Below are 11,776 nucleotides of genomic sequence, written 5' to 3' on the forward strand. Positions count from 1 at the left end.
TAATCTCACGAGCTAAGATACGAATCGGTTCTTCTTCTTAGGTCATATCGAACTGAATCTCAATTTCAGACGGAGAAATCACATGGTATGGATCAGATCCATACCGTCAAAGCATCGATACGTGGAATACATTATGAATCTTTTCTAGCTCAGGTGGCAACAAGAATCTATAAGCAACTGGCCCAATACGCTCGGTAATCTCATACTACTCGATAAATCTCAAACTTAATCTGCCTTTTTTGCCAAATTAGAGCACTTTCTTCCACGAGGATACTTTCAAAAAGAGTTTATCTGTAACACCCCTTACCCATATCCAAGGCTAGAATAGGGTACGAGGCATTACTAGACTTAACCATACATATAGATGAAAATAGGGTGATAAATCGTAATTTATACATATTTCTATCCCATGCTTAGCACATTTTATGGATGATTTTTCCTTAGATTTGGTGAATTCGATGCTCTTAATGCCTTAATTTCATGTTTTATACTTAGGTGAGCATAGGAGAGTGAAAGGAATGAGGAACGAGCCAAAAACGGAAAAAATGGGCCAACGTACAAAATCAACACGGCCTGGACTTCCTCAAATGGCAGACCACACGGCCGTGTCAATTTGGAAGAATCAAAGCATGACTCACACGGGTAGACTGCACGCCCGTGCCTATTTAATAGGCTTGACCACGGCCTCAAGTAATCGCACACAGGCGTGTCACACGAGCGTGTCCCTGACGAGCCCAATCAGAGTCCTATTCAGAAAAGGCCACTTTTGAGGGCTCTTAGGCATTCCAAAGCTTATAAATACACCCTAAAGGAGGAGGAAAATGGGAGACGCATAGGAGGAAACAAGGAATTGCTCAAGGAAATCCAATTGATCCATCTCAGAAGCCAGATTCACCATTAAGACTAAAGATCTCCCTTCAGATTCCCTCAGGAGTTTTGGGTTTTCTTATGTTTTGTTATTTTTATTCTTTTGAGATGTGTTCTTTCATTAGTATGAACTAAAACTCCTAAATACCTAAGGGGAATGAAACCTAAGACGGATCTTGTTATTATTATCTGAATTGTATGATAAATATTTGACTTGTTCTTAACTGAGTGTTCTTAATTCTTGTTTTGATATTCTAGGATATTGGTTCAAGTTAAGCTCTTATTTAGACAAGGAATAGACCCTGTCTAAGAGTAAATTTGTCATAATTAAGCAGAGTTGATTGTGCCCCTAGAGATAGGGTGACAAGATTTTGCCGGATTAGGGTGAAACCTAATAAAGGGATCCATAGATCGAGTTAATGCAACCCTAGGGCGTTAATTAGAAGAAGATTTCAATTATTCAATCTAGGGTTTGACATTGTTAGTCTCGAGATAGATAATAATATTACTTAGGGATATCTACGGAACAAGTTGAATGAATAAATTGTTCGATTCAGAGTCAAATAACAAGTAAAGTCTAGGTGGATTTTTCCTTAGGTATTGTCTTAATCAATCGAGTTTTCCAAAAAGTATTTTCCCCAAATTTCTTTTCTGTGATTTCTTAGTTTAATTAATTAGTCAGATAAACAAAACCCTTTTATTTTTTAGGCTAGATAATAAAAGAAAGTTGATACTAGTACTTTTAGTTCCTTTGGGTTTGATAATCCGGTCTTGCTAAGGCTATACTACTGTTCGATAGGTACACTTGCCTTCATCGTGATAATAGTTAGTTTCAAGAACGACTCATTATAAATATTTAAAACCTGTCACGAATATCACGTACCAAGCTCTTGGCACCGTTGTCAAGGAGCTAAGATATTAGGAACACTCGATTTTTATTACTTTAGCCATTTTACTTCTATTGCAATTTAAATTTTTATTTTCTTTTCTAACTCTTCATTTATTTTCTTCCGATAGGTTTTTCTAGTATATGAATAGGAGAAACCCGTCAGGACCATTACTGTTTGATAGGGAGATTGATAGCACAGTTCGCAGAAGCTAAAAAGAAATAAGGCGAAGCTTAAGTTATACAGAAGAGCAGAAGGAAGATACTTCAACCACCACCGAGGAGATGGCTGAAAACCAAGAAAATCCACTACCTCCTGCGATTGCTGTTAATCAAAATCCTGCTCCGTGCACTATGTATGATTATGCTAAACCTTCTTTAACAGGAACTGAATCAAGCATAGTTAGACCTGTTGTAGCTAAAAATACTTTTGAACTGAAACCTAACACAATTCAAATGATACAGCAATTTGTTCAGTTTGATGGTTTGCAGGACGAAGATCCCAATGCTCACTTAGTAAAATTTTTAGAACTATGTGATACATTTAAAATTAATGGCATTTCTGATGATGCCATTCGCCTTCGGTTATTCCCTTTTTCATTGAGAAACAAAGCTAAACAGTGGTTGAATTCGTTACCGCGGGGGTCAATCACTACTGGGGAACAAATGACCGAAAAGTTCTTATTAAAATACTTTTCACCAGCTAAAATGGCTAAATTACGTAATGATATCTCTTCTTTTTTACAGATGGATTTAGAAACACTCTACGATGCGTGGGAGAGATATAAGGACCTTTTGTGAAGATGCCCTTACCATGGGTTACCACTCTGGCTACAGGTTCAAACTTTTAATAATGGCCTGAATCCTTCGACTTGACAAATGGTTGACGCAGTTGCTGGCGGAACCATCAATAATAAAACACCTGAAGATGCTTATGAATTTATAGAGGAGATGTCACTGAATAACTATCAGTGGCAAGTCATGAGGACAAAGCCAACGAAAATAGTCAGTGTTTATACCTTCGATTCGGTCACCATGCTCTCTAATCAGGTAGAATTCTTGAATAAGAAAATTGATGGTTTTATTAGTTCTTCACAGGTTCACCCAGTAATGCATTACGAAGCAAGTGGAGGTGAATCGAACAGTTCAGAATACCCACCTTATGGCCACAACATGGAGAATGAGTAGTTAAATTACATGGGTAATAATCCTCGAACTCAAAACAATCCTTATAGCAATACTTACAATGCAGGCTGGAGGAATCACCCAAATTTCTCATGGGGAGGCCAAGGAAATCAGAAACCACTACCCCCTCCAGGCTTTCAGCAACCACCATACCAGCAGGAGAAAAAGTTGAACCTTGAGGAGATGCTAACCAAATTCATCTCGGTGTCAGGGACTCATTTTCAGAATACCGAGACGGCACTTAAAAATCAACAAGCATCAATCCAAGGGCTCGAAACTCAGATTAGACAGCTCGGCAAGTTGATTTCTGAATGACCACAAGGTAGCCTGCCAAGCAACACTGAATCTAACCCAATGGAGCAACTCAACGCAATTGCCATTCATGATGAGGAAGGGTTAGTGGCAAAACTAAGGCCAGAACCGGTGGTAAGCAAAGGTAAGAATGAGGTAGGCCAAAATGAACAAAAATCGGTAAGTACAGAATATAAACCTCGTGTGTCATACCCCAATACGACAAGGAAAGACTACTCGATGAACAATTTGGTAAATTCTTTAAACTTTTAAAGAAACTACATATTAACCCACCGTTTATGGAAGCACTTTCGCAGATGCCAGACGCAATCAAATTTTTAAAGGAGCTTCTAGCAAATAAACAAAAGTTAGATGAAAGGTCGCATGTGGAGCTGAACGCGGTTTGTTCAGCCATTCTTCAGAATAAGCTACCCAACAAACTAAAAGATCCAGAGAGTTTTACGATTCCTTGTTTAATGAGTAGTTTAGATGTTAATAATGCGTTGGCTGATCGAGGGGCTAGTATCAATGTTATGCCTTACAAATTGTTTAAGGAACTAGGTCTAGGGAAACCCAAACAAACTAGGATGAGAATTCAATTAGCAGATAAAACTGTCAGATTTCCTAGGGGTATCATTGAAGACGTACTCATTAAAATTGATAAATTTATATTCCCAGTTGATTTTGTTGTTTTAGACATAAAAGAGGACAGTAATGTTCCTTTAATTTTGGGAAGGTCCTTTTTAGCAACTTCTAGAACAATTATTGACGTTGGCACAAGTGAACTCACACTTTGTGTAGGAGACGAAACAATCAACCTTCAAGTTTGCAACCCGAACAACACATCGAAAATTGAAAGTGATTGTACAAATTGTTCTACTAAGACTGATCATACAGTGCAACCTATTTTGCAGGAAATAAGTTCGAAGGACACACATGAGCCATGTTTAATCCATAAAAAAGAATCTACCCATGAAGAACAAAGGTTACGAATCGAGGAGTTAGATGAATGGCTGACATTTAAACTGAGAAAACACGATAAACCAAAACTACGCTAGAAGAGCTCAATGCCTCACCAAATCAACTTAAGGTTGGAGATAAAGTTTCATTAGATGCTGCAGATCCTTACATTGACACTACCAAACCGAATGAAGAAATTCCTCTTACGGTACTTAGCATTTTCCCATTTGGTACAATCGAGGTAAGTCATCCTAAATTCGGCACCTTTAAGGTAAACAATGCCCGCCTAAAACCTTATTTTGATGGGATTCATAGCAGGAATGAGGAGTATATACTCCTCGAGCCACCATGACCATTCACCAGAAAGGTAAGTCGAGCTTAGACTATAAATAAGCGCTTCTCAGGAGGCAACCCGAGCACTAATAATATTAATTTCTTTAAATTTTAGTTTTAACATCTAACATACTAACTGAATCATAGAACGCAGGCTTTCTAAAGCACACATGGCTAGGCACACGGGCGTGCCTTAGGCCGTGTGAAAATAGGGAAAAATTTTCCCCAACACAGATGCGATAAGTCACCACGACCGTGCATTAGGACCGTAGGCGAATCTGCCAAAACAACACCAGCGTGCGACACACCCGTGTCGTAGAACCGTGGTTGAACCTGAGAAAATAGCACGGGCATTCGCCACCAGGTAGAGCGACATCGGAGGGGGGTCATCTCCATTGGCCCCTACGTGACTCGACTGGCACGGTACTTCAGGCTCCTCAACACAGCAGCCCAATCATCCTCCCTTACTCTTATTGGCCAGATGTCCCCATAAGGCATCTCGAGCATGCTTAGTATGAGGATGATCGAGAAGCGCCGAGGAACCCACCCTCCTCAATATCGCCTCGCCCAATAAGCCAAGGAGGGAGACCCTGAGGACATTACTGATGATATTCCTCCACGTCATGAGGACCCACCGTCTCAGCCACCACCATCCTCTTGTCTAGTTCATGTGGCGGCTTCATACGCTGACATCTCTGAGCGCCTTACCGATTCGAGCAACAGTGTTTTCAGCGCTTTGATAACATTGATGCTACTTTATAGCGAATTTGTTAGCACTTCCACATCTCATTGCCACCCCTACCTCTCGATCCACCTAGCGATGAAGATGTTTAAAAACTTTTATTTATTATTTTATGTTTTTATTTTTATTATATTTTAAGACTACTTTTTATTTTTTCTTTAAGCTTATTTCTATTAGATTTTATAATTTTTATTTTACAATTATCAACTTCGGTTATTCAATTACGAGTAATTATGCTTCCTTATACTTCCTAAAAAGTTCCTAATTTTGTCACAGTTATAAAGAGCTCTTCAAGCTTATCATCGCATAGGAACTAAAAATCCACCGGGAAAGGTTCTCTACGACTGCCATGTCCTGCTCGACCATGGCCATAGCTACCACCAGATATAATATTCTTTTGGCGCAGGACTTATGGACTAATGAACCTCTAACACCACCGGAGTATCCTCCTCCACTCTCACGCTGATTATTCTCTAAAACTCCAGTTCAAGGAATTCATTCATCATTCAGGAAGTTTCACTTCTCTCCTTATCTTATGATTATAAATCTATCTTTTTCAATATATCTACCTTTGTATATTGAGGGCAATGTACATCTTAAGTGTGGGGGTCTTTTATATCAGAAAAATTCCTGAATTTTGTTTTATTCTCATGCGATTTTCTCATATCATTATTAGAATGAATTCCAATTAGTCTATAATGTTTATTGATAAATCTTTAATTAAAACATAGGCATTTATGCATTGATTGTTTAAACTTTATGACATTAGGGAATCAAGCATGATAAGTTAATTTTTGAAGAATTAAAAACTTTTAGGTTGTTTCCCCAAGTTTAGGTATTATTTTGAGTTGGAATTCACAAGTTTTAACATCAAAAAGCCATAATTTTTCTGAGATCTTGAGCCTTTAGAGCATCTATTATTTCTTTCATGCTCACTTTCATTATGAGTGCATCAGTATTGATTTGTTATTCTAGAACTTGCTTGATTATGCATGTCAAGACCACACCATTTGATTTGATATGTCAAAATGATAAAGGCACTTAGGTTTAACCCACTCACTCCATAAAAGCGTACCTTCACAATTAACCCTTAGTGAACCCCCTTGAGCCTAACAACCCATTCATTGATTTACCTTCAATATTAACCCATAACTCATTATTGTTGAAATCCCCTAAATTAATTTGATCCCTATTTTTGTCGAGATCTGAGTTGGAATAGTTGCTTAGCTATGTTTTATTCTATTTTGTAATTTGACTTGTTCTTTAAAAAAATACATGTATACTTATTAGTAGTAGTGATCTTCTGAGCTAAAGAAGTTAAATTCCATATTCTGAGAAAAAACTCTATTGTATGCACTTGATGACTAGTCATTTTTCTAGTTAGGTAATTTTTTTAATTTAATCTCGATTCTAACCCTTTCTTTCAGCTTGTGACCACACCCTCTAACCAAAGCCACGTTACAACACTCTAAAGACCTTTTGATTGATATTTCATCTCAATTTACAGTGGTGGAGATTTGATTTTCATGCAAGCCTATGGTAATAACTTTTCATTATTAACTATTGAGTGCTCCATTTATTGTACTTAAACACCTCGAGTGATTTGAGTGAATCTTTAGTAAGGATGTGAAACTCTGTGATATTTTGAATCAAAGGTAATTACTTAGATGAGGGGAGACACCTATGTTTTCATAATAAAAAGCTCAACTTGGAATGATTGAAACTTTGATGTTCTTTTAGTTGAATTTTCAATGTATGATTACCTATGGATTATTTTGAGATATTACTGATATAAATTATAAGTTGAAAAGAATTTATTTTGATTCTGAGTTGAGGATTTTGCTTGAGGATAAGCAAATGCTTAAGTGTCGGGGTATTTGATAAATCATAATTTATACATATTTCAATCCCATGCTTAGCACATTATATGGATGATTTTTCCTTAGATTTGGTGAATTTGATGCTCCTAATGCCTTAATTTCATGTTTTATATTTAAGTGAGCATAGGAGAGTGAAAGGAATGAGAAATGAGCCAAAAAAAGGAGAAAATGGGCCAACGTACAAAATCAACACGGCTTGGACTTCCTCACACGGGCAGACCACACAGCCCTGTCAATTTGGCAGAATCGAAGCACGACTCACATGGGTAGACCACACGCCCATTCCTATTTAATAGGCTTGACCATAGCCTGAAGTAATCACACACGGGAGTGTCCCTGTTGAGCCCAAGCAGAGTCCTATTTGGAAAAGGTCACTTTTGAGGGCTCTTAGGCATTCCAATGCCTATAGATACACCCTAAAAGAGGAGGAAAATAGGGGACGCACAGGAGAAAGCAAGGAATTGCTCAAGGAAAGCCAATTGATCCATTTCAGAAGCTGGATTCACCATCAAGACTGAAGATCTCCCTTCAGATTCCCTCAAGAGTTTTGGGTTTTCTTATTTTTTGTTATTTTTATTCTTTTGAGATTTGTTCTTTCATTAGTATGAACTAAAACCCCTAAATACCTAAGGTGAATGAAACCTATGATGGATCTTGCTATTATTATCTAAATTGTATGATAAATATTTGACTTGTTTTTAATTATGTGTTCTTAATTCTTGTTTTGATATTCCAGGATATTGATTCAAGTTAAGCTCTTATTCAGAGGAGGAATAGACCCTGTCTAAGAGTAAATTTGTCATAATTAAGCGGAGTTGATTGTGCGCCTAGAGATAGGGTGACTCGATTTTGCTGGATTAGGGTGAAACCTAATAAGGGGATCCATAGATCGAGTTAATGCAACCCTAGGTCGTTAATTAGAAAGAGGTTTCAATTATTCAATCTAGGGTTTGACGTTGTTATTCTTGAGAGAGATAATAATATAACTTAGGGATCTCTACGGAACAAGTTGAATGAATAAATCGTCTGATTCAGAGTCAAATAACAAGTAAAGTCTAGGTGGATTTTTCCTTAGGTATTGTTTTAATCAATCGAGTTTTCCAAAAAGTATTTTCCCCAAATTTTTTTCTGTGATTTCTTAGTGTAATTAATTAGTCAGATAAACAAAACCCTTTTATTTTTTAGGTTAGATAATAAAAAGAAAGTTGGTACTAGTACTTTTTGTTCCTTTGGGTTCGATAATCTGGTCCTGCTGAAGCTATACTACTGTTCGATAGGTACACTTGCCTTCATCATGATAATAGTTAGTTTCAAGAATGATTCATTATAAATATTTAAAACCAGTCACGAATATCACGTACCACCGGGCCATAAAATTTTATTTAATTCAGAACTTTTGAAACACATGCATAGACTCATATTTAAAGACATATAACGTGGCATAAATGAGCACTTACACATCCCTAATCATGCAATATCAAACAAAGCTAACTATATCATCACATCAAAACAAAGGACAGGGCATGATTAATTAAACTTCAAAACCGTAATGGATAAGGACCTCATCTCATGATTATATACGATAACTCAATGCAGACCGATACGTATGGTCAAAGTCATACTTGATCACATGATTCGTAACAAGTAATAAATATTTATAATGAAGATCAAACCTAAACTAACTATTATCACGACGAAAAGGCAAGCGCACCTATCGAACAAAAGTATAGTAATGGCAAGACCGGGATATCGTACCCAAGGGAAAAGTACTAGTAATAACTATCTTTTTATTATTTAACCTAGAAATAAGGAGGGGTTGTTTATTAAACTAATTAACTAACTAATTAACTAATTAAACTAAAGCAAAGAGAAAATTTTGAAGAAAGGCTTGAAGAAGAGTAATTGATAAAGACGACACCCAATGATGAATCCACCTAGATTTCACTTGTTATCTGACTCTGCACCAGATGATTTATTCACTTGACTTGATCTGTGAGACTCCCTAACCTATATTATTATCTATTTCAAGACTAATAACGTCTAACCCTCAGTTGAATTAATCGAAATCTCTTTCTTAATTAAAACCCTTAGGGAAGAAGTAAATCAATCTATGGACTCCCATATTAGGTTTCACCCTAATCTGGCAAAATCTCGTAACCCTATTTCTAGCATTCGATCAACTTCGCTTAATTATGCCAAATCTACTCTTAGACAGGGACTTTTGCTCCTCTGCATAAGCACATCAAATCATGAATTAATACCCGAAATGTTAACTCAAGCATGAAAAATACATAATTAAGAACAAATCAAGTATTTATCATACAGTTCAGATAATAATAACAAGATCCATCATAGGTTTCAACCCCCTTAGGTATCTAAGGGGTTTAGTTCATACTAAAATAAGAGTACATCTCAAAAGTTGAAAATAACAAAACATAAAGAAAACTCTAAAACCCCTGAAGGAATTCTGAGAGAGATCTTTAGTCTTGGAGTAGCTCCGGCTTTTGGGATAGATCGTCTGGCTTTCTTCAATTAATTCCAGGCGTGCAGTTCTGTACTCCAGAAAAGTTCTGGAGAGAGCAGCCCCTTTTTAAGTGATACTTAGGGTGTTTATATAGGCTTTGGATTGGCTTTCTTCCTCCCTAAGTATCCTTTTCCATGTAAAATACAACTTTTTGAAAAAGGGACATGCCCATGTGCCACGGCCGTGTGACGTGATTGCCAGGCCGTGTTTGATCCATTAAATTGCACAAGGTCGTGTGGGTGAATGGCCAGGCCGTGTAAATCGTGAAAGCCTTGGTCGACACCCTCGAAAGACACGGGCATGTAAGCTGCCCGTGTGGCAAGGCTTAGGCCATGTCATCTTCTTGATTTGGTCTGTTTTATCCTTTTTTGGCTCGTTTTTGGCTCATTTTTACTCTTGGTGCTCTCCTGAGTACAAAACATGAAATAATCGGATTAAGAGCACCAAAATCCATAAATCTAGTAATAAACATCCATAAATATGCTAGGTATTTGGGGTAAAAATATGTATAATTTGGCGTTTATCAAATACCCCAACACTTAAGCATTTGCTTGTCCTCAAGCAAAACTCTTATTTACTGCTAGAATTTATTCCTTTCAATCACATAATCATTATTGATAATGTTACAAGTTATTCCACGAAAAATAATACAGTGAGAATTCAACTATAGGGGCATTAAAAGCCTCAAACAATCTAAATCGAATATTTTGATAATAAAATCATAGGTAATCTCCTTCCTCTAAATAACTAAATTTAGTCCTAAATATACAAGAGATGACATCCTCACTAAAAATTCACTCAAATCACTCAAAGTGTTTAAGGTTCAAGATTAAGCACTCGATTGTCTAACATGAGAAGTTATTACCATAGGCTTGCATGAAAATCAAATCTCCACCACTTGTAAATGATATGATCAAAAGGTCTTTGCATGGTTGTAACGAGGTTTAGGTTACGAGTATGGATACAAGCTGAAGAGACAAAGGCTAGAATCGAGATAATTTCAATATATTACCCCACTATCAAAAACTTAATTACTGAATCAAAAAAAAATGTCTAGAACTATATTACATGAGCTCTCTCTTTTCTTTTTAGAACAAATCAAGTCAATACAATATAAAAATCATACTTCCTGATTCAGTAACAAAAAAAATGGTGAACACAGTGAGGTAACAATATTAAAAATAATCCCGATAAAAAAAGGGTAAATTAAGTAAGGGGAATTCAACAATAATGGGTTAATGGGTTAATGGGTTAATGATGAGGGTTAATTAATAAAAAGGGTTAGTAGGCTCAAGGGGGTTTACTAAGGGTTTAATTATGTGGAAAGGCTTTTAATGGAGTAAGTGGGTTAAATCCTAAGCGCCTTTATCGTCTCGGTATATCAAATCATATGTGTGATCTCGACATGTATAATCAAAGCAAGTTCTGGAATAACAGTTCAATGTTGACGCACTCAAACCAAAAAACAAGTGAGCAAGAAAGAAAGCTATATGCTCAAAAGGCTCAAAAGTCTCACCAAAAATTTGGGTTTGTGATGTTATTCCTATATACTTAAGATTTCAAGATAATACCTCAATTTAGGAAAATAGTCTAAAAATTTTAGTTCTCAAAATATCAACTTATCATGCTCGATTCTCTAATGTCCTATAATCAAATAATCATGCATAATTCCCATGGTCTAATTCATGACATATCAACAATAATTATAGATCAATCAGAATTCATTCGATCAATATTATGAGAAAATCACTTAAGCACAAGATCAAATTCAGGGATTTGAGAATAATGCAAAAAGTTAGGCATCATATTCATGTTCACCCCCCACACACACTTAAGATGTACATTACCCTCAATGTACAAAGGTAGATTATTCAAAATGAAGAAAATCATAAGAGGGAAGGAGGTGAAACTCCCTGTTATATGGATGTGGAGCTTGATTCAAAGGCTGGAGTGTTTGGGGAAAGTGGTAGCTGCCACTGTTCTTGGCTAGATGGAGAAATTGGGTCGTTGAACATGGCACTTGTGGGGTATTGTTTCCCATTTGTTTCCTCATTCCGTAAAATAGTCCTAGCAACTTTAATGAGAAGTTTGTAGAATCATGAAAAGCT

At 36.6% G+C, this 11,776-nt stretch overlaps 1 non-coding gene across 1 annotated transcript; it reads right to left on the reverse strand.

Annotated features, from left to right (window-relative positions):
• Window positions 1–2,467: 2,467 nt before the first annotated feature.
• On the reverse strand, window positions 2,468–2,574 carry LOC121230953 (small nucleolar RNA R71). The gene has a single exon (XR_005929025.1). It is a non-coding gene; the product is annotated as a small nucleolar RNA R71 (small nucleolar RNA).
• Between the last annotated feature and the right edge of the window lie 9,202 nt (window positions 2,575–11,776).

Source organism: Gossypium hirsutum, chromosome A06, assembly GCF_007990345.1.
Source record: "Gossypium hirsutum isolate 1008001.06 chromosome A06, Gossypium_hirsutum_v2.1, whole genome shotgun sequence".
In the NCBI taxonomy this organism is placed as follows: Eukaryota; Viridiplantae; Streptophyta; class Magnoliopsida; order Malvales; family Malvaceae; genus Gossypium; species Gossypium hirsutum.